General features: G+C 41.6%; 1 long non-coding RNA gene across 1 annotated transcript in view; it reads left to right on the forward strand.

Annotated features, from left to right (window-relative positions):
• The first annotated feature begins 534 nt into the window (after window positions 1–534).
• Window positions 535–25,356, forward strand: part of LOC134299969 (uncharacterized) — a 43,269-nt gene continuing 18,447 nt past the window's right edge. The window contains exon 1 of the long non-coding RNA XR_010007225.1: window positions 535–12,857. This is a non-coding gene — a long non-coding RNA (uncharacterized LOC134299969). The remainder of the gene's footprint in view (window positions 12,858–25,356) is intronic.

A 25,356-nucleotide genomic window follows, 5' to 3' on the forward strand; every position in this document is an offset into this window, starting at 1 on the left:
CTAAGCCGAAGAGCCGGCGTTGTCCGTAGACACCTCCAGGTCATGTGGCCGGCATGACTGCATGGAGCGCTGTTTCCTTCCCGCCGGAGCGGTACCTATTGATCTACTCACATTTGCATGTTTTCGAACTGCTAGGTTGGCAACGGACATTATATGCTGTATATTATAGGATTTGAGCATTCACATATTTTGTTGTCTTCAGAGGGTCTTTGACCTTAGCGGGTACCAAGGGTGCATGTTTTTGAACTGTTAGGTTGGCAGGAGCTGGGGCTAACAGTGGGCGCTCATTCCGCTTTCGGGATTTGAACCTGGGACCTTTTGGTCCGCAAGTTCAGCAGCTCAGCGCTTTAACACACTCTGCCACCAGGGGCCCCTCATACATTATATTATGTACTAGCTTTGCCCAGCCACGTGTTCCTGTGGCGAAGTATGGTGGTATGGGAAATAAAGTATTGAGGAATTGGTGGTAGTTAAGGTAAAGGGTAAACGTTTTCTCCTGACATTAAGTCCATTATAAATGGTTTATGTAGCTGTGTGGAAGGGCCTTGAGTCTACACTGCCATATAATCCAGTTAAAATCAGATAATCTGTATTTTATAGGCAGTGTGGAAGAGGTCTAAGTGAGGCCTAACTCTGCCTGTCCCCTGGGCTGAGTGGGTTGCTAGGAGACCAAGTAGGCGGAGCGTAGCCTTCTAACTGGCAGCAATTGGATAAAAACAATTATTCTTCTCCCTCTAATTAGGACTTTATTTTTCTTTTCTTTTTGTTGTATGAACGTAGAGGCATGGATGAGGGATTGTGCTGCTGAGTTTAGTGTTTCTGGGATGTGTAGTTTTGTTGTTTTGTCCTAGGCTGAAATTTCATTACCCTTTTATATATATAGATAATGTATATTCTGTACATTAGATGTATAGAAAAATCTTGTTTCCTTCTAATCCATTTCCAACATTATTCTGAGAAATATGATTTGGAAAATAATTGAATTTCTTAGGGAAACTGTATGAATTAGTTAACCAGAAGTTTCCGTTCCCACATTACTAATAAGAAAATGTAAATAAGAATAAGAAAAGGTGCCAATGCACTGTTCAGAGACATAACTCATTTCAGTAAGTAATTATATAAAACATTGTTTAAAAGATAAAACAAGGAAGCTTCAGGAGTAGATATAATAGCAGAGATGATGTCCTTTAGAAAGGCCACATCTGGGAAATTGCAGGAAGCAATTATATGAAAAATTACATACAAGTGAAGTTGTGAACAGTATATAAAGCAAGGCTCAATTTAAAACATGCAAGGGTTTGCCCATGCAAAAGCCTTGTGCGGTAAAATCCAAATGTACTTGGGAAATTAAATATGATAAACTGGACCTTGATATGAAAATCTGCCCCATGCTTCCCTTCTTTCTCCTTGTTTGCCATCTGGCAGGAAGAAAACATTGTCATGAAACATTCATTATGTTTTTTCCGGCAGCACCTAGAACCCCATTGTGCTAGGCATTGTGCGAGTGCAAGAAAAGGTCAAATCATGCTTCATTCAAATACCAATCTGATTAAATCTCATTCTGTTTTCCTCCCCCTCCTTTTGTGTTGCTTTTCATGCTGCATGTAAGTTACTGCATTACTGTATTTATTATTGCTTTTAGTTTTCAAGTTGGTTGTTGCTATTAGAGCTTGCAAAGTTATCTTTTTTGACCATGATTCTCAAAACTGTCAGGGGATTCTGAGCGTTGTAGTACTATAAGTCATGTTTTTTTTTTCCAAGTTCTGATTTTTATACAGTGTGGCTCCCATACCCACAAGGATAAATTCCAAGAATGCCACAGAGACCTGAAACCAAGGATAGGAGTGAATCCTATATTTTGACTATGCTTTCTTGGACAGGAAGCCTACTTTGGAATACCACTGGAGAGAATCAAAAACACTTCCAAAGGGAATATTTTTGGAGCATGGGTAAATGAAACCACGGATATTATTTTGTGGATAAGGGGTCATACTGTACTGTACTGTATTGTTTTTGGCATATAAACATCAAAAGCCTACAAACACCAAAAATGATATAATTATCATAAATGTATATTTATTTTATTTAATGTCAAAAGCATTGTATAAATAAGTATACAATGAGCCTAAAAACCTGGCTCTTCCAAAAGGCCTTTGACGATTAATTATTAGGTTGAACTATCTGCCCATCCAACTACAGGATATTCTGCCACTACTATGCACTTTATGGACTACTTTGGCTGAGAAACTACCTCTCCCATTTGGATATATTCTGCACTTTGGCCCAGATCCTTGTTTTAGTCTCCTGTTTTTAACATTTTATGCTGTATGTTGATTTTTATGATGGTTTTATTGATATTGATGTTTTACTGTTGAAATAATTGTTTTATCATTTTATTGCTGTATGTTTCGGGCTGTATGTAAGCCGCTCCGAGTCCCCTCCGGGGAGATGGGGCGGGGTATAAAAATAAAGTTATTATTATTATTATTATTATTATTATTAGGTATAAAACTGATAAAATAGAGGGAACTCAAGCGACTGAATAAAATTAGACCAAAAACGGGCAATATCAATTGCATTGTCTGTAGCTTTAAACAATTCTTTCTTTGTGCATGAGGCAGGGCATTGTGGGCAAGCATACAGATGCAGAGCTATTTGCACAAGGTGGAGGATTCTTCTAGGACATGCCATTTTACCAGGTTGTCTTTTGATCTGCCCAATCTGCTTCTGAGTCTGTTCAGGGACTTCCAAGTTGCCTATTCTTTGTTTGCCCCCGGAGGAAGATGCTCGCGGGGGTCATCCGTTTGAGATTGCCTGGTTTAGCTGCCCAGAGGGATATTCTTGCTGCTGCTGGGGGAAGATTTAGAGGAGTGTCAGTTCTCATGAAACTTTCCCTTGATTTGAGTTTACTGGGAGTAGGTTGATAGCCATATAGCGGGTGGCTTTCACAGTGTTCAACTTTATTTCTCTCCCAGTTAGCAGCAACTTCCTGTCGCACATCGGGAGAGGGCAATGCCAGCTAACTTGTAGAGTTTATCAACAGGTGTATGTTAGTGACATCCTGTGATTATTCTACATGTTTCATTCAGTACTATATTTACCTGCTTCACATAGACAGACTTGTGCCAAACAAGACAGGCATACTCAGCAGTTGAGTAAGACAAGGCCAGGGTTGATATTCTTATTAATTTTGGGTCTGTACCCCATGTACTGCTAGTAAGTTTCTGCAGGATATTATTGCGTGCAGCTACTTTGTGCTTGGTGTTCATACAGTGTTTCCTAAATGTTAGTGTTCAATCTAAGGTGACACTGAGATATTTAGGATGGAAACAGTGTTCGAGCTCTTGGCCTTCCCAGGTAACTTTAATTTTTCTGTTGGCTTCATGGTTACGTAGGTGGAAAGCATACACTTGTGTCTTGGCAGGTCTAGGCTTCAGATGGCTATCTTTGTAGTAGCTGGACAGATCTTCCAAGGCATTAGTAAGTTGTTTTTCAACTGTTTCAGAGTCTTTTGCTTGTGTTGTTAGGCCAAGGTCGTCAGCGTACATAAAACTCTTTGTGAGTGGCTGATGGTTAGTAAAGATGTTAAACAAGGTTGATGCAAGAACGCTTCCTTAGGGTAAACCATTCTTTTGCCTCATCCATCTACTTTTCCTGCCTTGAAACTCCATATAGAAGTTGTGGTTTTCTAGGAGGGTCTGGACAGTTTTTGTAAAATCGTGGTCCCGGGTAATATGGTAGGCTTTATCCAGCATTTTTCTATGTTGTACCGTGTCATAGGCTGCTGTAAGGTTCACAAAAACTGTTCCCATAATGCAGCCTTTCTCATATCCTTTCTCATATCCTCAATATACTCAGTCAGATTGAGAATTTGAGCTGTATATTTTTTCCTTAGTCTAAAACCTGCCTGTTGTGCAATAAGATGGGGTTCAATAACAGGGCCTAGTTGATTTAATAGCACTCTCTCATATACTTTATATAAATGACATAGGAGAGAGATTGGTCGGTCATTCCTGGCATCTTTACCAGGTTTTAAAATGGCAGTGGTGTTAGTTTTCCTGTATATCGATGGCTGCTTTTTCTTTGAGTTCAATTTCAAATGCTGAACAGGATAGTGGGTGGTACTCATTGATGGAATTTCACCATCAGAACATCCTCGGCTAAAAATATTAATACTACTTCTGTTTGAAGCTTCCTTGCTTCCCAATCTTTACACCTATTCTTGCAGGTTCAAACATTCTCTAGAGTAGATTTCAGAAAGTTCAGGAGCAGAAAAGTAGAATGAAAAGGTAAAAATCACAGCAAGGCTCTACATCTGTTTCTGTATCACTGTATTTATGTAACCAGACTTGAAACTAGGGGATTTTCTACAATAGTTCCCACAATCCCCCTGTCATGTCCATAATTACACTAGACAAAGACTGCAGTCCGAAAAAGGACAATTGCCAAGCAGTGTTAATAAATATATAATGATGCCTCAAAAGACATGAAAAGGTGTGGAATAACAGGAGCAAAAATAGTGCATAACCTAGCTTTTGTAAAACAGGGGAGAGACATCTTTTTTTAGCCTAGATGTTAAATTCCAATTTAGAAAGTATCTTGAGGCAGCAATTTCTAATTTAGGAAGCACATTGCAACAGTGGATAGGTATAAGGGCATGGGGGAAACCCGAATCAAAATGTGTGGAGTCAAATAGCATTCTTGCCAGTCTACACATTTTCACACCAGGAGTTCAAAGCACTGGTCATTTCCATGCATGTCCACTCAGGAATGAACCAGAGTGTAATCTTTTCCAGGACTGCAAAGCAATATTTCATCTTATACAATGTATTTATTGTGTAAGAAGCGAATTGATATATAAACACCAAGTAGCCACAGTAAGAACAGATCACAGAACAACAGACTGGTTCAAGATTGGGAAAGGAGTGTGGCAGGGCTGCATACTTTCACCTTCCTATTCAACTTGTACGCAGAACACATCATGCGACGTGCGGGGCTTGGGAATCCAAGGCCAGAGTTAAAATTGCTGGAAGTATGCAGATGATACCACTCTGATGGCCGAAAGCGAGGAGGAGCTGAGGAGCCTTATCACCAAGGTGAAAGAAGAAAGTGCAAAAGCTGGGTTGCAGTTAAACGTCAAGAAAACCAAGATCATGGCAAATACACCTATTGATAACTGGCAAATAGAGGGGGGAAATGTGGAGGCAGTGACAGACTTTATATTTCTAGGCGCGAAGATCACTGCAGATGCAGACTGCAGCCAGGAAATCAGAAGATGTTTACTTCTTGGGAGGAGAGCAATGGCCAACCTTGACAAAATAGTGAAGAGCAGAGACATCACACTGGCAACGAAGGTCTGCATAGTCAAAGCAATGGTATTCCCCATAGTAACCTATGGATGCGAGAGCTGGACCATAAGGAAGGCTGAGCGAAGGAAGATAGACGCTTTTGAACTCTGGTGCTGGAGGAAAATCCTGAAAGTGCCTTGGACCGCAAGAAGATCCAACCAATCCATCCTCCAGGAAATAATGCCCGGCTGCTCACTGGAGGGAAGGATATTAGAGGCAAAGCTGAAGTATTTTGGCCACATCATGAGGAGACAGGAAAGCTTGGAAAAGATCACGATCGGGAACGGGAAAATGGAAGGAAAAAGGAAGAGAGGCCGACCAAGGGGAAGATGGATGGATGGTATCCTTGAAGTGACTGGGTTGACCTTGAAGGAACTGGGGGTGGTGACGGCCGACAGGGAGCTCTGGCGTGGACTGGTCCATGAGGTCACGAAGAGTCGGAGATGACTAAATGAATGAGCAACAGCAAGCCCGATAGAGTGTTCCACCGTGTGGTTGAGTGTTTGTTTAAACCCAGCTTTTCCTTGAACAATCTCATCATGGCAAACAAATATTATTCTCCATTATGAGCCATGGATTGAGGGAATTGGTTGTGATATGGAGATATGTCATACAACAGTTTTCTGGAAGATGAACATGTTGGGGTGTGGCCGATAACTCAGTGCAAGGTAGGCTTTGAATTCTGGTTATACTGCCTTCAGTGCTACTAAAGAAATGTAGTACCTAAATATAATAAATAGGGCATATCACATTTATTTTAAAAAAATTCCCAGTTTCTAGCCTAGTAAACTACTATTATGAGGTCCAAACAAAAATATTTTGATGTCTTGGTTCTGAGGTCTGTTCCTAGGATTATTTAGGGCACTGATTCAAAAAATTGCATTGCATACACCACATCAGCTCTAGTTTCTTAGATATGGTTATCATAATTTTTGATGGGTGAGCAGATGAAGACGGGTATATGGTATATGTTCTGTATCTCAAAAACTAGAACTGATAGGGGGAAACTGGTGCCATTTTTGGACTCAAGAGGTGAAATATACCCAGAAATAGGTCTAACATTTAAGGCAGCAAATGCGTGTTGGCCAATGTTATCTTTTGTAATCTCATGGGGAAACTGAAGCAGGACAACTTGCCCATTGATCCATATAAATTATTTTTTTGATATTTAATGCCCATTTTGTCATGCAGTCTTTTACAAAATCTTTCTCGGTTTGCCATTCGAGGATCCTTTTATATATCTTTGTTATCCATTTTTTTTTCAGAAGCCATAATTCTGTCCCAGAATGTTTCTTTGCACATGAAACCTTCCTTTCTGTCTTTATTGTAATATTCTCTCAGTTGTCTATATTGGAACCACGATATGTCTTTGAAATTTTCCTTGAGTTCTTCTTGTGATTTCATTTCTAGTCTTCCGTCACTCTGTCTTAATATATCTTTATATGTGGGCCATTTCTTCCAGCCTAGTAGTCTCCTTTGTCCCGCTTCTAGCGGGGATATCCAGAGGGGGGTTCTAGAATATATCCTTACTTTATATTTGTTCCAGATTTTCATAATTTCCGAAATTCTTTTCTACGTTTGTTTTGTTATACCACAAATATGCGTGCCATCCGATTCGAAGATCATGGCCCTCTAAGGTTAGAATCTTTTCTCTCTTTAATGTTGTCCAGTCTTTAACCCATACTAGGGCACATGCTTCGTAGTATGATTTCAGGTCCGGCATTCCTAGGCCTCCTCTCTTTGTATCATCAATCAGATTGGTATATTTAATTCTTGCTTTTTTCCCTAGCCAGATGAATTTAGTTAAGTCTTTTTCCCATTTCTTAAATATGGACATATTTCTAAGAATTGGAAGATTTTGGAACAAGTATAACATTTTTGGCAAGACGTTCATTTTTATTGCCGAGATTCTTCCTAATAATGACAGTTTTAGATTTTTCCAGTTTTCCAATTGTTTTTTTATTTCTGCCCATTTAACTTCGTAGTTGTTTTTCAACAATTGCGAGTTTTTGGCGGTAATTGATATTCCTAAGTAGTTAATTTTGTTTGTGACTTGGAGTCCCGAAATTTCCATTAATTTTCCTTGCTCCATCTTGTTTATATTTTTTGTCAGCATCATCGACTTATTTTTATTGATTTTAAAGCCTGCCACATTGCCATATTCTTCTATTATGTTTAACCATTTTTTTATATCTTCAGTTGGATCCTCTATAACACAAATCAAATCATCAGCGAATGCTCGGGTTTTATAATGGCTACTCCTGATTCTAGTACCTTTCAGATTCGTATCTTCCCTTATAGTCTGTAGTAGGATTTCCAGGGCAAAAATGAAAATAAGGGGGGAGAGAGGGCATCCTTGGCGGGTGCCTTTATTGATCCTTATTTCCTCAGTTTTACAGCCATTGATCCAAATTGTTGCTTTTTGATCTTCGTAAATAGCCCGTATGGAGTTTGTAAATTGAAAACCTAAGTCTATTTCTTTCATTAATAATTTGAAAAAGTCCCAATTGATGTTGTCGAAGGCCTTCTCGGCGTCGACTGCAAGTAAGGCCATTTTCTTTTCATTGTTTGTCTCATAGTAGTCTATAATATCGATAATTGTCCTAACATTGTCTTTTAGTTGCCTATTTGGAAGAAAGCCAGTTTGGTCCTCTTTTATCCAGTTTCCTAGGAATTATTTCATTCTTCCTGCAAGTATATTAGTAAATATTTTGTAGTCTACATTTAATAGAGATATGGGTCTATAGTTTTTCACATTTGTTGGGTCAGTTTTTTCTTTATGTATTACTGTTATATTGGCTTCTTTCCAAGAATTTGGTATTTTTCCTTCATTAAGGATATTATTCATCAGATTTTTTAAATGGGGTATTAATTCTTCTTCAAATGTTTTATAATATGTTACTGAGAAACCGTCCGGATCCGGTGCTTTGTTTGAGTCCATCTTTCTAATTGCCTTCTTTATTTCATCTTCGTCGATAGATGTGTTCAAGAGTTCTCTTTGATCGTCTGTTATCTTCTGTAGTTTTTTACCCCCTAGGTATTTCATTATATCCTCTTTTTTAATTTGATCTTTCTTATATAATGTTTTATATAGATTTCCTTATCCGTCTGAAAGCATTTTCCTTTAGAGTCAATCCTAGTTATGTATTGTTTTTGTTTCCTCTTCCCGATTTTCCTTGACAACCATCTCCCCGGTTTATTTGCATTTTGAAAATAATCTTGTTTTACAAATTTCAATTTTTTTGCCAATTCTTCCATTTCTATGTTATTTTTCTGTAATCTCAGAAGATCTAAATCTTTTTTCAATTTTTGGTTTTTGGGAGATTTTTAAAGATTTTTTTCTATTTTTGCCATGTCTTCTTGTAGATCTTTTAATTTTTGATTTCTTAATTTATTTCTCCATGCATTCTGTCTTATGAAATGGCCCCTCATGACAGCCAGACCGTTTGTATCGTGACTTCTGGGGTCGTATTTATAAGAAAATATTCTTTCAGAATTAATTTATTTTTTCCTATGTCTTCTTCCGTCTTCAGAAGTAGGTTGTTTACCCTCCATTTTCCTGGACTTTTTGTTTCATGAATTGTAAATCGCATTGGGCAGTGGTCTGAGTGAGTTCTGGTTAGAATTTCTATTTTAGACATTTTCGTTATTATGCTATTGGAAGCCCAGACCATATCTATTCGTGACCATACCTGGTGCCTATCCGAATAGAATGTGTAATCTCTTTCTTTTTGATGGAGGGATCTCCATGCATCTTGCATATTGAATTCTTGTAGTAGATTTGTAAAAGTTTTTGGTAAGTTCTCCCCTCCGATTTTTTTATTTTTATTATTTGCTATTGTCTTGTCGATATCTGAATTCATAATCCCATTGAAGTCTCCAAGTATAATCAAATTATCAAATTCATGTTCCATTATTAAATCTTGTAGTTTTTTAACAAATTCTGTTTTTGGGCCATTTGGGGCATAAATATTACAAATTAATGTTTTTTTATTATTTATATTTATAAATACCCCCAAGATTCTTCCCTCGTTGTCTTTAAATGCAAGTTCTGCTGTTATCCTTTCTTTAACATATGTCACCACCCCCCTCTTTTTCTCCTTTGACAGTGAGTAGAATTCTTTGCCTAGAAGCTTTTGGGTTAAAAGTAGATTGTGTTTCTGTGTAATATGAATTTCTTGTAGAGCCACGATATCATAACACCGTTTTCTAATGTTGTTGAAAACTTTATTTCTCTTGGTTGGCGAGTTAATTCCATTAATATTGTTAAAATTGCATTTTATTTGTCTCTCCATCCTTCAGAAATTCCCTCTTCTCTTGATCCGCTATTTCTTCCTCTTCAACTTCATCCAATTCTGGGAGAGCCATGCCCTCAGGGAGGTACTCCATATCCGGGGATTCTTCTCTCGACCTCTTCTTGTCCATCTTGCCCTTTATTTCTCCTTTTCCTTTGTCTTTTTGGGGTATTGTTTCAAAATCCTTTTTTAATTTACGATAAAAGTCTTTTGCCTTTTCTTCCGAGGTTAGCCACGATCTCTCCTCCTTATAGGTCACCATGATTCCTTCTGGTTGTTCCCATCGAAATTTGATTTGTCTCTTTTTTAATTCCCCTGTTAAGAACATATATTTTCGTCTTTTAATTAATGTTGATGGTAGGAATTCTTTTAAGATAGCTATTTTTTTATCTTTGTAATAAATTGGTTTTTTGTTATTTTCTCTTAAAATATCATCTCTGGTTTTTTTCTTTATGAAGTGTACTATTACATCTCTTGGAACCTTGTTTCTCCTGGCATAATTAGTGGAAATCCTATAGACCCTGTCAATCTCCTGATCTACAACTTCGTATTTACTATGTGTTAGTTCGGATGTTAGTTGAACTATTGTTTCCCTAATATTCTCTTTACTTTCTTCCTCTACGTTTCTATATCTTAATTGGTATTCTAGATTTTTTTGTTCCATAATTTCTTGTTTCAATTCTAGTTTTTGATTTTTAATTTCTAGATTCTCTATCTTAGCTTGGGTTTTTGTTTGTATCTTCTCTTGTTTTTGTTTATCTTGTTTAATTTCTTGGATTTCCTGTTTTAAATTATTTATATCTTTTTTCATGTCCCCCAATTCTTCTGTAATCTCATTTTTCATACATAACATTTGTTCCTGAATCATTTTCTGATAGGCATCTTGCTTCTCTGCCATTCTCTGGACCTCTTTCATCATTTCCCTCATTTCCTTCATGACGTCCCTGAGACTAATATCTTCTGAAAGCGAGCCTCTCCTTTGTGTACCTTTATCTTTATCCATTTTAAATCTAAATGCTGACATTTTATTAAATATAATCACAATCTTGTCTGTTTTTTTCCCCCCTTTAATTTCTTTTCCTTAGTCTCAATTTACCTTTCTGGTACTATCTTATTTCTTATTTCCTCTATTTCTTAGTGAACTTTTAACCACCGTTCCACACCCTATTGTTCTCTTTATCAGTTATCCGTTGTCTCTTCAGGGATTCCTTTTATCCTCTTCACCACTCCGCAAATGTCTATGAGTTAATCTTCTTCTTCTTCGTTGTCCCTTCGATCTTTCTCTCTGACTCTTCTCTCTATGTTGTTGTCTTCTATTTGCCCTCTCTATTTCTCCACCGTCTCTTATATGCCTACCCTTGGCCTCTTCGTCAGTCTACTGGTGTCCTTGGGTTGCCCCTCCGTTTCTCCGCCGTTCCTTCGCTCCTTCCCTTTGGCCTCTTCGTTCTGCTGGTGTCCTCTGGTTGTCCCTCTGCTTCGCCTTCGCCCCTTCGCACCTTTCCTTTGACTTCTTCACTCTGCGGGCACCTCTGAGTTGCCCTTCTCCTTCTTCGCCATCTCTTCGGATCTCCCCTCCTCCTCCTTGGACGTTCTGCCTCCTTCCCGGTGTCTCTCTGTCTCTCCGTCTCTTTATTGCTCTCTTCCTTCCCTCGTATCCTTTCTTGAGTTCCTTTCTCTCTTTTCCCCTTTCTGTCTTTTATGTGCTCCAATATACTTCTATAGTCCCTCTCGTCTTAATTTTCTCTGTTCTCTACTTTCCACAGTCTATAGTCTCCTTTCGTATTTCCTTCTTCCCTTGGATCCCTTCCTGGTCCGCAGCTGTAGTCCGCTCCTTCCCACTCCTTCTCTTTCTCTATGGTATGTGGGCTGCTCCTTTTGGTCCGATTCCGTTCCGGGTTTCCCCTCCACCTTCCGTTAGTAAACCTTCCTCCAGCCCACGTGGACAGATTGTTTTGTCTGAGTTTCCTGGCACTGACCCAGCGATCCTCTCTTCAAGGTCAGCTGAGTCTTCCTTCCTTTATTAACCATTTAAAGTCGAGTTCTACTTCACTCGACCAATTCTTAATTCTCTTTCAGTTAATTTAATTTTCGGTTAATTTGATTTGATTTCAAGATTCACCTTAAGTTCCACATGGATATGCTTCTGTATATATCACCTCTGTTTTCTTTCTTTCTTTTCTTTTCAATAGATTGGTAAGTTTGGTCTACAAACTTGGGAAAGAGGTTTTCTTAATGTTGCATTTAATTCCCCTGTATATTCTTATATATTTCTTCCTCCGTATAGGTAAAGTCACTCAGTCCATTATAGAGAAAAGATTTTCTTTCATACCTTCTGTTACTTGGCTTGGTATGTGTTGTTAAAATCAGGCGAGTTTCAGCGGTGTATCTGGACGCCTTCGGTCCTCTCGCTTCTCCACGACCTGCTCACCCTGCGGGCTGCCAGTCCGGGTCTCTCCGGCCCCCACTCTTGAGGAGTGAGGGTCTTGAGACCGTCGGTTGACGCCCTGTGGGTTTGGCTGTCTCCCCGAACTCGATCCGTCGGGGAGAGGGAGCTCTACGCTCTACCCGGTCGCCAGGATCAGCTGGCTTCTTGAGAGCCCTCAAGAAGTCCACCCCGCCGCCATCTCGCCAAACCGGAAGTCCCGGCCAGCAGCTCAATGCTTTAACACACTTCGCCATCAGGGCTTATAGTGACATAAGTAGTATATTTAAATGCAGGATATACCTTAAATGAAACAACAAGCCACCTGATCATTAACATCAATATATCTATCCTATAGGTAATCCTTGGAGAAGTGAAAAACATGGCACAACGACATGAAAAAAATCCTTCTTCAGTTTCTGAAGGTGATGAGCTGAAGCCCAAAGATGCGCAAGCCATTGAGTAGGTAGAATGTGTACATCTCAGTTGATCAAAAAAAGGAGAAACATTGGTGCAGGTAACATAGCATAAAGACCAAGTGCTCATCTACACGGGCATCTACATTTGGGGCTGATCCAAAACATTGTTGCTTCGGATCAGCCCCAAAATCACACTCCACTTCCAAACTGTGGCAGTGACAGAAGTGGACATCCTAAACGTCCATGTGGTCTAACCTTGGCTTGGTCCTGTTGGATGGTTGACTCTATCTTTGCTGTTGTTTGTCTGTTTGTTGCAGAGCTCCAGAGAGTAGTAGAGGCACCCAGCGACATCCAGTGATAAGTGACAGCCCAGGTAAGCTCCATTCCCTTTTTCCTGTGCCACAGAATGCAAGGAAAAGGGGGAGATGGCACTGGCTCATGTGGACAACTAGGCTGGTTCAACCCTGACATGCATTGCTATTCTGGAGTTTCAAAATTCTGAAGCATTTCCCAATTTCTTTTAATACAGAGTTAACCAATGTTATCCTGCACTGCAGGCCAGAAGTCCCTGAACATCATGTGGATGCCCAGAAAAGGCCTCTGGCCCAATTTGAGATTTCTGGCCAGTGTAGATAGGCCTTAAGCCCACAAGCCATCCACACCATTGCAGTAATTACAAGACTTATACCTTGGTATGTGTCCAAGCAGCCACCTTTGCTGAGACTTGTTGGTTTAGTTGTAGTCCCCAAAGATCTTGAGATCGCAAAGCAGAACTCTTAGACCTCCTCAAATTAAACTGAAATAAACCTAATCTTATTTGATACACAAATGGATCAAAGGAACTCTAGAAGTGTGGCTCAAGAGGTTCTGCCATGTGTGTTATTTTCACTGTAATTTTCACAGAAGTGGTGGGTTTTTTGTTTTGTTTATTTGTTTGTGTGCTTGATTTAATTTCACAAATAGGTCTCAGCCTCCCTTTTGCCTAAGGCAGATTGCCATGACCAGGCTGAATCCAACACAATTTGAATGATTCACTGTGGACTGAAGGACCTGGAATAAAGTGCTCTCTGAAAATGAAGCCATTGGCAAATTGTTCAAATCCACTAGAAAAGTTATCTGTACCATTTTTATCAGCATTTCTTAACCTAGCCACATTTTAACAATGGCTGTGTGAGTGGTGTCTGTACGGTTGTTAGAAATGAGCAGTACATGAATCTGAATCACTATTCCGGAGGATCAATTTAAAAGTAGTTAAGGTGCCCACTCCTTGCAGTGCAAAGACCTTTTCAGATATGCTATGCAAGCCAAATGAGTGTGGAGCAGCAGGGAAGGTTTTGCTTCCAACCTATGTATGTTTGCTTTAACTTTTGAAGCAATTGGTGCTGTGTGCCTTCAACTGTTTCCAATTTATAGGTAAAAGGTAAAAGTTTTCCCCTGATATTAAGTCTAGCCATGTCCAACTTTGTGGGTTGGTGCTCATCTCCATTTCTAGGCTGAAGAACTGGCGTCGTCTGTAGACACCTCCAAGGTCGTGTGACCAGCATGACTGCATAGAGTGCAGTTACCTTCCTGCCGGAATTGATCTACTCCTATTTGCATGCTTTCAAACTGCTAAGTTGGCAGAAGCTGCGGCTAATAGCGGGAGCTCACCCTGCTCCCTGGATTCGAACTGCCAACCTTTTGGTCAGCAAGTTCAGCAGCTTAGTGGTTTAACACACTGTGTCACCAGGGGCTCCAATTTATAGCATAACTGAAACTGAGTGTATATGACTCACCCAAGATCACCTAGTGCAGTGGTTCTCAACCTGTTGTCCCCAGGTGTTTTGGCCTACAACTCCCAGAAATCCCAGCCAGTTTACCAGCTGTTAGGATTTTTGGGAGTTGAAGGCCAAAACATCTGGAGACCCACAGGTTGAGAACCACTGACCTAGTGGGTTTCCATGGATAAGCAGGTAATCATACAATGCTTCTAATCCAATGCTCAAATCACCACACCATAAATGTTAGGGAAAATGTATAAAAGTGTTCCTGTGGGAAAAATTGTTCTGCCCCAAACTTCAGAGGATACAAGAGGCAGTGATCTAGGTTAAAACTATTGCTTTCCATGGGATCCTATTGACTTACATCAAAGCTCATATGATGCAAGAGACTGCGGTCATCTGGGCAATGAAACAGGATGGGAAACTTTGATGGTTCCCATCCCACCTGTTTTTCAGTTGTAAACATACGAGTAAAATGCAATAGGAGGTAGGAGCTCTGAACATGGTTGCTGGCCATGTTCAGAGTTCCCTCCTTTATATCCTTACATACTTATTGAATGTTCTTGATTAAAGGATGAATTGGTCAGGGCAAAGACTGGTCAATAAGGACACTTCAAAATTGCATTGCTACTCCTACTTCTGTAATCTGGTTATTTTTACTCCCAAATTAGCAATGTGCTGCCATATTTTTTCCTCCCTCCAACAGCTGTGCATGTGTGGGAGCTGTTTTCTCCCCCACTTGGGTCCCCCACCTTTTCCTTTTTGCATTTGTGCTTTAGATTACATAAACAGAATGTGTGAAGTTGCTGGGAAATTTTAATTTTAGGTAAGTCAACTGAGATCTCATCACTGGGAAGGCAAACTGGGTATTTGTTCCAGATCCTGTCACAGATTTGGCACAGCTCCACTGAAGTTAATAGAAGCAAGGAGATTTATGCCAGCAAAACCTGTGGCCCACAGGTGTCTGAGCAATTATTATTAGTAATAAAAGGTCAATGCCTTTGGGAAATGTCAAAGCGTCACCTTTTTGCTTTTCCTTTAATCGGGTTAGAATCTTAGGCTTGGCACAGTGAAAGTGTAGCGGGCACAATTACATTGAGGGATTTGGTTGATCCCTTTACTTCACAAATGTGAGTTGCAAAGAGAGACTGAGACATGAATCAAAAGTCTGCTGAGCAGGTAGGAGAGCCAGGCAAGATTCAAAGAGAAGAGAACAGCAGCTGTGTTGTTCATACATGCGAGACAGAAAAGCTTCTTAAAAGTCAGATAAAAGGTGGAGAGAGTACCAGGGATATTGACATTCCATATCTACTAATTAAAAGTTTGTTGGCTGTTCAGCCACTGGAGTTTTAATGGACTCTTCTTCCCTAAACCAGACAGAGCTTAGGATAAGAACTTTTTTGGGTGACAACTCCCAGAATCCATATGGCCCCTAGGAAATTGCAGGCCAAAAAAACCCTTCTCAAAACTCTGTTGAGAGGTAGGAAACTTTTCTGTTTTAGACTCGGAGACTGGATGTTGTTGTGGTGACCTCCGTCTTCCCATCCTTAAGACATAACACATGGCATTTTCCTTCTATTAATTTCAATGAAGGGAGAGTTATTAGGAAAGAGCTGTTCCCATAGGAACATTGCCATCAGAGTGTATAGGATATTCTGCAATCATCACCCAATAAATGCACATCACCAGTATTATCTAAACCTCAGAGAGGAAGATCACAACTCAGTCGGTAGCACATTTATCATGTGGCTTTATTGATCTGGCTCTAGGTTACACACACTTTCAATTTAAAGAACAAGCTGGTTGATTTAAATTTTGACAGTGTCTGCAGAAATCCTATATAAAAATAGCAAGAGTGCACCAGATAATGTTATCGAAACCTGGGACCCCCAAAGTGCCCCAAGACCCATGGTCAAGAAAAGTCCCACTGGCTGATGTCGTCTGCTGCTCAGTCATTTAGTCGTCTCCGACTCTTCGTGACCGCATGGACCAGTCCACGCCAGAGCTCCCTGTCAGCCATCACCGCCCCCAGTTCCTTCAAGGTCAAGCCAGTCGCTTCAAGGATACCGTCCATCCATCTTGCCCTTGGTCGGCCTCTCTTCTTTTTTCCTTCCATTTTCCCCAGCATCGTGATCTTTTCCAAGCTTTCCTATTGCCTCATGATGTGGCCAAAATACTTTAGCTTTGCCTCTAATATCCTTCCCTCCAGTGAGCAGCTGGGCATTATTTCCTGGAGGATGGACTGGTTGGATCTTCTTGCGGTCCAAGGCACTCTCAGGATTTTCCTCCAGCACATACATATATGATGTCTACATATGGCCTTTCCCCTGGAAACACAGTCTGGCTGACATCCAAAGGTGGCCTTTGCTCCAAATACACAGTTGCACATGCACCCATCGGGGGGTGGGGGGGGGGGGTGGACGATGATGACACAGGACTAATCCTATTATTGCTCAGGGCAGTTAACATAATTGCCTGGTGACCATCCTTCCTGGCCAAAAATAACCCCTTCCACCCAACAATGAATTAATCCCTGGCCAGATGAAAAGGTCATGAAATCACGCAAGGTCCTGCCTTTGTCTTTCCCTGGGAACCTATCAAGGTGTTTTGACACTCATTTTTTCCCCAGCCTGGACCCATTGTGAGATCCTGGCTGGCAGGATTAAAAGCTATCAACATCCATCAACACCGAACCCTATCCACATTCCTTTCCTCACAAACCCAAGAAACAGCCACAAGCTTCAAACTGAGCAATGACAGTTTATTCAAATTCCTATCAGACAAGAAAACCAATCAACTGCAGCAACCGCCTCCACCAATCAGCAACTGGATCGTAACTTCCACCAAGTCCCTATAAATGATTCTGTATGTATCCATTGCATTATGTTTAATTTGAGAGCGCTGGTTCTCTGACATCCACTTTTGGTCAAAGTGAAGAACACTTCTGATCCTTGCCTTCAACCCACTTCTGTCTGATTTCATCCTTCAGAGCCTAGTAAGTAAGTAAGTAAGTAAGTAAAAGTTTATTTGTATACCGCCCTCTCTCCCGAAAGGGACTCAGGGCGGTTTCCAATATAAAATCAGCATAAAACATTGTACAATAAAACACTGAAAACACTATAAAACACTATAAGAATTAAAAACAAAAAACAAAACATAACAATTGACTAAAACAATCACACAAACAGAAGGAATATAATCACTCAAATAACATATGAATATGAAAAGAAAAAAGAAAAAAGACCACTGGGATGGAGGAGAGGATGGCCTGGAGGGACCACTAGAACTAAAATACAATGTTATATTCTGAGATGCTTTGGGGCAGAGGAATAAAGTGCAGTGTTTCAAGTCAAAGAGATGGCCTGTGCAACTACTATAGATATGGGCTCGGTTATCCAAAGGCGCAGGGGAAGAGCCAGGTTTTAAGCAGCTTTTTGAAGGAAGCCAGGGTGGGTGCTTGCCGGATCTCCTCCGGAAGGGAATTCCAGATCCAGGGAGCAACAATAGAAAAGGCCCGCTCCCTCATCCCTGCCAACCGAGCCTGGGATGGTGGCAGGAGCGAAAGAAGTGCCCTACCGGATGAACGAAGAGGACGAGTGGGTTCATAGCGGGAGATGCGGTCACAAAGGTAGGCGGGTCCCAAACCGTTTAGGGTTTTATAGGTAAGGAGCTGCACCTTGAATTGGGACCGGAAAATAATCGGTAGCCAGTGGAGCTCCTTAAACAGGGGAATAGATCTCTCCCTGTAGTTTGCTCCAGTTAACAACCTGGCAGCCACACGTTGGACTAACTGAAGTTTCCGGGCTGTCTTCAGGGGCAACCCCACGTAGAGTGCATTGCAATAATCCAGTCTAGAGGTGACTAAGGCATGGACCACCGTGGCCAAGTCAGACTTCACGAGGTATGGTCGCAGCTGGCGCACAAGCTTTAATTGTGCAAAGGCCTTCCCGGCCACCGCCAACACCTGAGCATCAAGTGTCAGCTCTGAGTCCAGGAGGACCCCCAAGCTGCGGACCTGCGCCTTCAGGGGGAGTGCGACCCCGTCGAGCACAGGTTGCCACCCAATACCCTGATCAGACTTGCGACTGACCTCGAAGACCTCTATCTTGTCAGGATTGAGCTTCAGCTTGTTCGCCCTCATCCAGGCCATTACAGCGACCAGGCACTGGTTCAGTATCTGAGGAGCTTCCTTGGAATTAGGTGGAAATGAGTAGTAGAGTTGAGTGTCATCTGCATAGAGATGGCACCCAACTCCAAAACTCCGGATGACCTTGCCCAGCGGTTTCATGTAGATGTTAAATAGCATGGGGGATAAAATAGAACCTTGCGGGACCCCACAGGTCAAAGGCCAGGGGTCCGAGCAGGCATCATCCAGCTTCACCAACTGGGAACGGCCCTCCAGGAAGGACTGGAGCCACTGGAGTGCAGTGCCTCCAAAGCCCATCCCAGAGAGCCGTCCCAGAAGGATACCATGGTCGATGGTATTGAAAGCCGCTGAGATGTCCAGGAGAACCAGAAGGGACACACTCCCCCTGTCTAGCTCTTTGCAGAGGTCATCCACCAAGGCAACCAAAGCCGTCTCAGTACTGTGACCAGGCCTGAAGCTGGACTGTGAATGGTCCAGAAAATCAGTCGTCCAAGAATCCCTGGAGCTGAGAAGCAACCACCCTCTCCAGTACCTTGCCCAAGAAAGGGAGATTGGAAATTGGTCTATAGTTGTTAAGAGTAGACGGATCCAGGGATGCTTTTTTAGAAAAGGCCTAATTACTGCCTGTTTTGGGCTAGATGGAAAAATCCCTTGTTCCAGAGATGAGTTTATAATTTTCTCAAGCCAAATTAACAAATCTCCCCTGGTCAGTTTGATTAACCAGGAGGGGCAAGGATCTAGGGAACAAGTGGTCGCTCTCATAGCTCCAAGGAACTTGTCCACGTCATCAGGGCGAACAAGCCGAAACAAATCCATCAAGATCGGACAGACAGATGCCTCAGGCACCTCACCTGGCATTGCACTAACCCCAGTGTCTAACTCAGAGCGTATCCGAGCGACTTTATCTGCAAAAAAAGTGTGCGAAGTCACTGCACTGGGTTGCTGGGTTGTCAGGGGTCTCCTCCCCCTGGGGAGGATGGAGGAGCTCCCCAACAACCCGAAACAACTCAGTTGGTCTATTGATTGCAGATGCTATGCAGGCAGCCGAGAAAGCCTTTCTGGCTGCCCGCAAGGCCGCAGAATAGGCCGTGTTTGGTCGGATACCCTACGAGTTCTCCGCCAGGAGCACTCTAGACCCCTTCTCGACCACTTCATCACGGCCAGCTCCCTTGTGAACCAGGGAGCCCTGGTGCGTCGGCGGGTTGAGAGGGGACGTTCGGGGGCGATCGTGTCTATCGCCCTGGCCATCTCGCTGTTATAGCGATTGACCAAGACGTCAACAGGATCGTCAGCCTCAATGACAGGAAGATCCCCAAGAGACCTCAGGAAGCCATCTGGATCCATTAGTCTCCTGAGAGGTTAGTGGTCACGGTAAGTCTTAAAGTGACCAGGTGATGGTTGGACCATGACAATGGAAGAATATTTTGCTCTCCCACTCCAACCAATCCACTGTCAGCAATAAATACTAGGTCAAGGGTGTGTCCTGCCTGGTGGGTGGGTCCAGAGATGACCTGGGACAGTCCCATGGTTGTCATGGCAGCAATGAAGTCCTGAGCTGCACCAGTTAAAGGGGCCTCCGCGTGAATGTTGAAGTCCCCCAGCACCACCAGGTGCTGGGAGGCCAGCACCATGCCAGAGACCACTTCTGCAAGCTCAGGGAGGGAGACTGCTGTGTCGCGGGGTGGACGGTACACCAGCAGAATCCCCAAACTGTCCCGGACACCTACCCTCAGGTGGATACACTCAAAACCCGAGGCTTGCGGAACAGAGCACCTGGCCACGGCGATGGATTGCCGAAAGACCACCGCAACCCCTCCTCCCCGCCCCCCAGGGCTGGCCTGCTGATGCACCCCAAAACCAGGAGGACACAGCTGAGTGAGGTTAACCCCACCCAGCTCATCCAACCAGGTCTCGGTGATGCAGGCCAGGTCCGCCCTCTAATCCAGGAGTAGATCCTGGATGACGGAGGTCTTACCATTAACAGACCTGGCATTCAACAGCAGGACCTTAAGCCCGAGGGGACTGTCATGAGGACTACCACGCCTTTCCTTCTCCAGGGTCGCAAGTGTTCTATTGCGCTTCTCCCTGGGATTTTGGTGACTGCCTCTCCTCCTCCCCCACATGACCTCAATCTTTCCCCCCTGGGGACCGCCCGCCCCCTCAGTAGGGTTAGGCGAGATGAAACTGCCTTTTAACGGGCTTAGTCAGCTCTCCAGAGCAGGAGAGCCATGTTGGGACCTATCGTGCGTAGTGGCTAGAGATGTATCTTGTGAGAACAGTAGAAGAGAGTCCTCTAGGGTGTTAGGTGGACTAATAGATGGACTATAACAAGGAAGCGTTTGTAGAGGGAGTTGAGAACATGAATGGGCACAGAGATGGGGAACTAGGGGGGTCCGTGGACACATGGCTGAGATAGGGGGGGTCCAGTATAAAGGATTTGGGAGAGTATGGTTACTAATAGATGTTAACTCTAGGGGATGTAATTGTAGGTCAGGGATCAGGGGGCGAATCCAGGGGTCGAAGAAGACCCTCCTAATGCGGATGCCCCATGCTTCAAGACGATCTCTAGAGCTTAGTAACTCCTTAATGATGGACATGTTTTTAAGTGTAACCAAGAGATGCGTAGAGCGGTTGAGAGATTGGAAGTCTCTGTGCAGCCAATTGAGAGATTGAATGTTAATATCTACAGGGTTCATAAATAGGATTTGGGCAAGAGACCTTAAAACCGCTATCCTTGATCCCCATTTACCCCTATTCTGCATCGAGTCTGCTACTTCAAATGCCAGTTGGTTTGGAGATAACAGGCGGTGTGTGGTGGTAGGTGGTAAAGATGATGCAGACTCAGATGGTATCAATGGATGGACTTTCAATTGACCTAGAACCTTATTTTCATGCCCAGGCTTCACTAGTCCTTGTACTTCTCTAGACAACTCTTCTCTATTGTTCTCCCTAATTTCTAATGGAGTCACTATAGGGAGTAACTTTAGTTTCTCCTCTTCCTCGCCGTCTATATCTAATGCGCACGCCTCCACAGTGTGGTTAGAAGACCCAGTGGATTCTTTCTCAAGGGGTGCATAATGTGTCGGTTGTTTCAGACTAAGAGATATTCCTTTAAAAACAAGGTCCATCTTCTCATTGAGTGTTTTCAGTTGTGATAGCACCAGATTGAAAGATTTCTCCAATAATTTGCACAGCTGTAGGAGGTCATTTACATTTTCATTTTTCCCATGGGTGTCCATCAAAGCCCTCATTGTCTGGCCTATAAGAATCTATTTATTTGTACCACACTGATCCTTCTGCAACCCTACAGGCCCAGACTGTACCAATATCTCTCAATTTTACAGTCTCAGACACACCAGGACACACCAGGACCCCGAACCTGCTGTTCTGCAGAGATGAAATCATATATCAAGAGGACAAATACTTCTTGGAAGGGGTGTGTTATGTGGTCCTGCCAAATTGGATGGTGTACTTTCTTCAGAATCGCTTATGCCAGTGGCAGCTGTAAATAGCCAATGAGGTGGTTGCTTGCATGTTATCTAAGTGAAACTAGTATGTAGAATTAATGCAGTTTGTCACCACTTTAACTGCCATGGTTCAGTGCTGTGGAATCGTATTTTTCAAGGTTCTTAGCCTTCTCTCCCCAAAAGTACCTCACCAAACTACAGATCAGAATATTCCATAGTATTGAACCATGGCAGTTAAAGTGGTGTCAACTGTGTAGATGCACCCATAGCCTTGCAGTATAGATACTGTCATTGTCAGATCTGTCTGTTCCTACACTTGTCCAAATTGTTTATGAACCTGTGAAAGTTTCCTTAACTCATTCTCCTCTTGCCTTATTATATCCTGTATTCTTAACTGCAGGTCATACTTTGTGAGCAAACCCCTTGTGGTTTCAGAAAAGTTCAGATTGCAGGTGATGTGATAGAGTGATCTTAGTTATCTTCCTTCGGCAGTCTGGATACAGCCAGGGGAGTTAATGTTCTTCTGCTACATCCATTTCCACTGTGCAAACTTGTAAAGAACACTGACACAAACTTGCTCTTAATAAATGTGTACCCTTGCTTAGTTTATTAAAAAAAATAATAAGGTGGATCACATCACCATCTTTGTGCTTGCAATACATGCCTACGCCATACAGTTCCAATCAGCTAATGAAAAATGGATTTGGAGATTCCTCACATGGTGCTATGCCAGGACAATATTATAGAAACAATTTATTGCTCTTTTCTTTTCAGTTGTAGAACAGCACAAGCCATCATGTGGAACTTGTCTCACACAGATGGGAAGTAATTGGAAATGTTCCACTGATTTTGTTTACCCAGAGAAAGTCTGAACATGGTGTTAGTTTTGTTTATTTTGTCCCCTTACCTCAATCTGATGAAATATAAATTTTATATTTTACATCATGTACTTCTCTTGTGCACTTCATCAACTGCTCATGATTTTTAACACTAGAGGCAGAATAAAAACATTCTGGGATTATCATAAAGTCACATTCGTTTCTCACAGGCTGAAAATGAAAAGAATTTGGTAACAATGTTGCTAACGGCTGCAAGATTATTAATAGCAAGAAATTGGAAAGGGGAGGTGGAAATTAAAATAGAAGATTGGTACAAGGAAATTTGGAAATTAGCAATAAATGATAAGTTAACATGCAATTTAAATGTCAAAAAAGGCCTAAGGAAGAAAAATGATTTTGAAAGCATATGGAAGAAATTTATTGAAGAAACATTAAGGAGAGAAGATGGGAATCAACCCCCACCAGAAGAAATGAGATTCTGGTTGGACTATAAAGAAATGGACTCCGGTGATGGGGAGCACAACGGGTAGAACACTGGGGGAAGGAAAAGACTTAATTATATGAATTGTAAAGATTTTTCTTTTCTTTGTAACAAATTAATAGTAATGTAATAAAAAAAATTAAAAAAAGAAAAGAAAATGTATATGTATACACTACTAGGCTTTCAAAAGGAAAGCAATAGGGGCAAAACTGGATTGTAATGAAAATAACACATAAATTCCTTGTGGTACATGCTAATTCACAGAAGAAACGAGGACCACATCAACATTTATATGAATGAGAGGACAAATATGCCAAGTAACTGGTACAGGTTAAATGCTGTTCTTTATATCAATGATTTATGTAACTTTTAATGGCAAGACCCTCCCAATGTGGTTTATATTCAAGCATAAAGTATCCAAAATCAATTTGAAAAAAATCTAAATAAGACCACAAAAATTAAAAGAAATACATTTCTGAAAGTACAAATCTGTGTTTATTAAAATAATTTGGTTTTTATTTACAGTATTTATATTCATTTACAGTATTTATATTCTGCCCTTCTCACCCTGAAGGGGACTCAGGGCGGATCACATTATACACACATAGAGCAAACATTCAATGCCCATAAACACATCAAACAGAGACCGAGACAGACAGACGCAGAGGCAATTTAACCTTCTCCTGAGGGGATGTTCGATTCTGGCCACAGGGGGGAGCAGCTGCTTCATCATCCACTCTGACGGCACTTCCTCATTCCATGTCGTAAATTAGTTAAACTTGCCTCCCCACTTTTTTTTTATAAGTGGTACCTTATTTCCTACTTGATAGATGCAACTATCTTTTGGGTTGCTAGGTCAGCAACGAGCAGGGGCTATTTTTTTAAATTTTTAATTGACGGGTGCTCACCCCACCACGGGCTGGTCTCGAACTCATGACCTCATGGTCAAAGTGATTTATTGCAGCTTCTCAACAGCCTGCGCCACAGCCCACAGGTTTTTAAAGCCTTCAGGATTTGTTTGCTTGCTAACAAAGTCATGGCTGTATATAAGGATGGAGTTCAACAAATATGAGGACTACATCTCCAAAGACCTTGCTCCTTATTCTTTAGTGTTAACTTTTCATCTAATATTCATGCTGCTGTTAATTGCATTTTTAAAAAATGTTTGGACCCATCTTCCTATGGAGAAAATGTGTGCTACAAGAAATTCCCAATTTCCAGTTCCCCCTCTTACATAACACTATGTAACACAATTTTTGTTCCTAGTTTATAAATGTCATTTCCTAATTGGTTCTACGTAAAAAACATAGGAAAAGTTTATTGACTGCAAAAATTTGTTTTCTGTGGGACATCCTGCAGCACATTTTGCCATAGTTTTTCAATGAGTATCTCATAGAGTCTCAAACAATTCAACATAAGTTTGTGGCAGTCACAAAAATGAAGTTTCTGAAGTATAACAACTACTTTCAAAGTAAGTACTGCACAATTAAACAGGAAATAATATTTTCAAACCAGGAACAGACCCCCCCCCCCCACAATTTTGTTAAATAGTGTAACTTTACAGGATTTGAGGAGCAGTGTGGGTTTGTAATGGTTAATGTGTCAGAGCGCGCGGTTTGGATAAACACACATGCAGCGGAAGATCAACGAAGAATCACTGGCACCAATAACGAGGCTGAAGCCTGTTTGGCTATCTACAAAAGGTTTACTAACAAACGGAAAACTCTCAAGACGATATATACAGACAGAGTGCAGAGAGATAACACAAGGAGCTATTTATAACCACCTCTGCTGTTTGATGCAATACACAGTTAACTCTTTACACACTCGCATAGTGGACAGCAGACAGTGCATGATGCAATCTCCAGCTCATATTGCAACACTATAACTCAATTACATTTAAACAACTCTATATACAATCATTCCCACTTCAACATAATGCTGCATGGGAAAGAGGGAATCATAGGAAACCAATATCTTACCTTTTTTCAGTGTCAATGGTGCTGTGCTGAAAACAAATTTATATGGATCCAGCTCTTTCTTTCTATTTATTTTTCATTGTAGTTCACCCTTATCCAGAGTGCACAAAACCCAGCCGACAACAGATCTGGACCAAACCTGGCACACAGACCCAACATGGCCAACTCTACATATACACAGGAGTTGGGGATGATTGCC

This window comes from Anolis carolinensis, chromosome 6 (genome assembly GCF_035594765.1).
Source record: "Anolis carolinensis isolate JA03-04 chromosome 6, rAnoCar3.1.pri, whole genome shotgun sequence".
Lineage (NCBI taxonomy): Eukaryota > Metazoa > Chordata > Lepidosauria > Squamata > Dactyloidae > Anolis > Anolis carolinensis.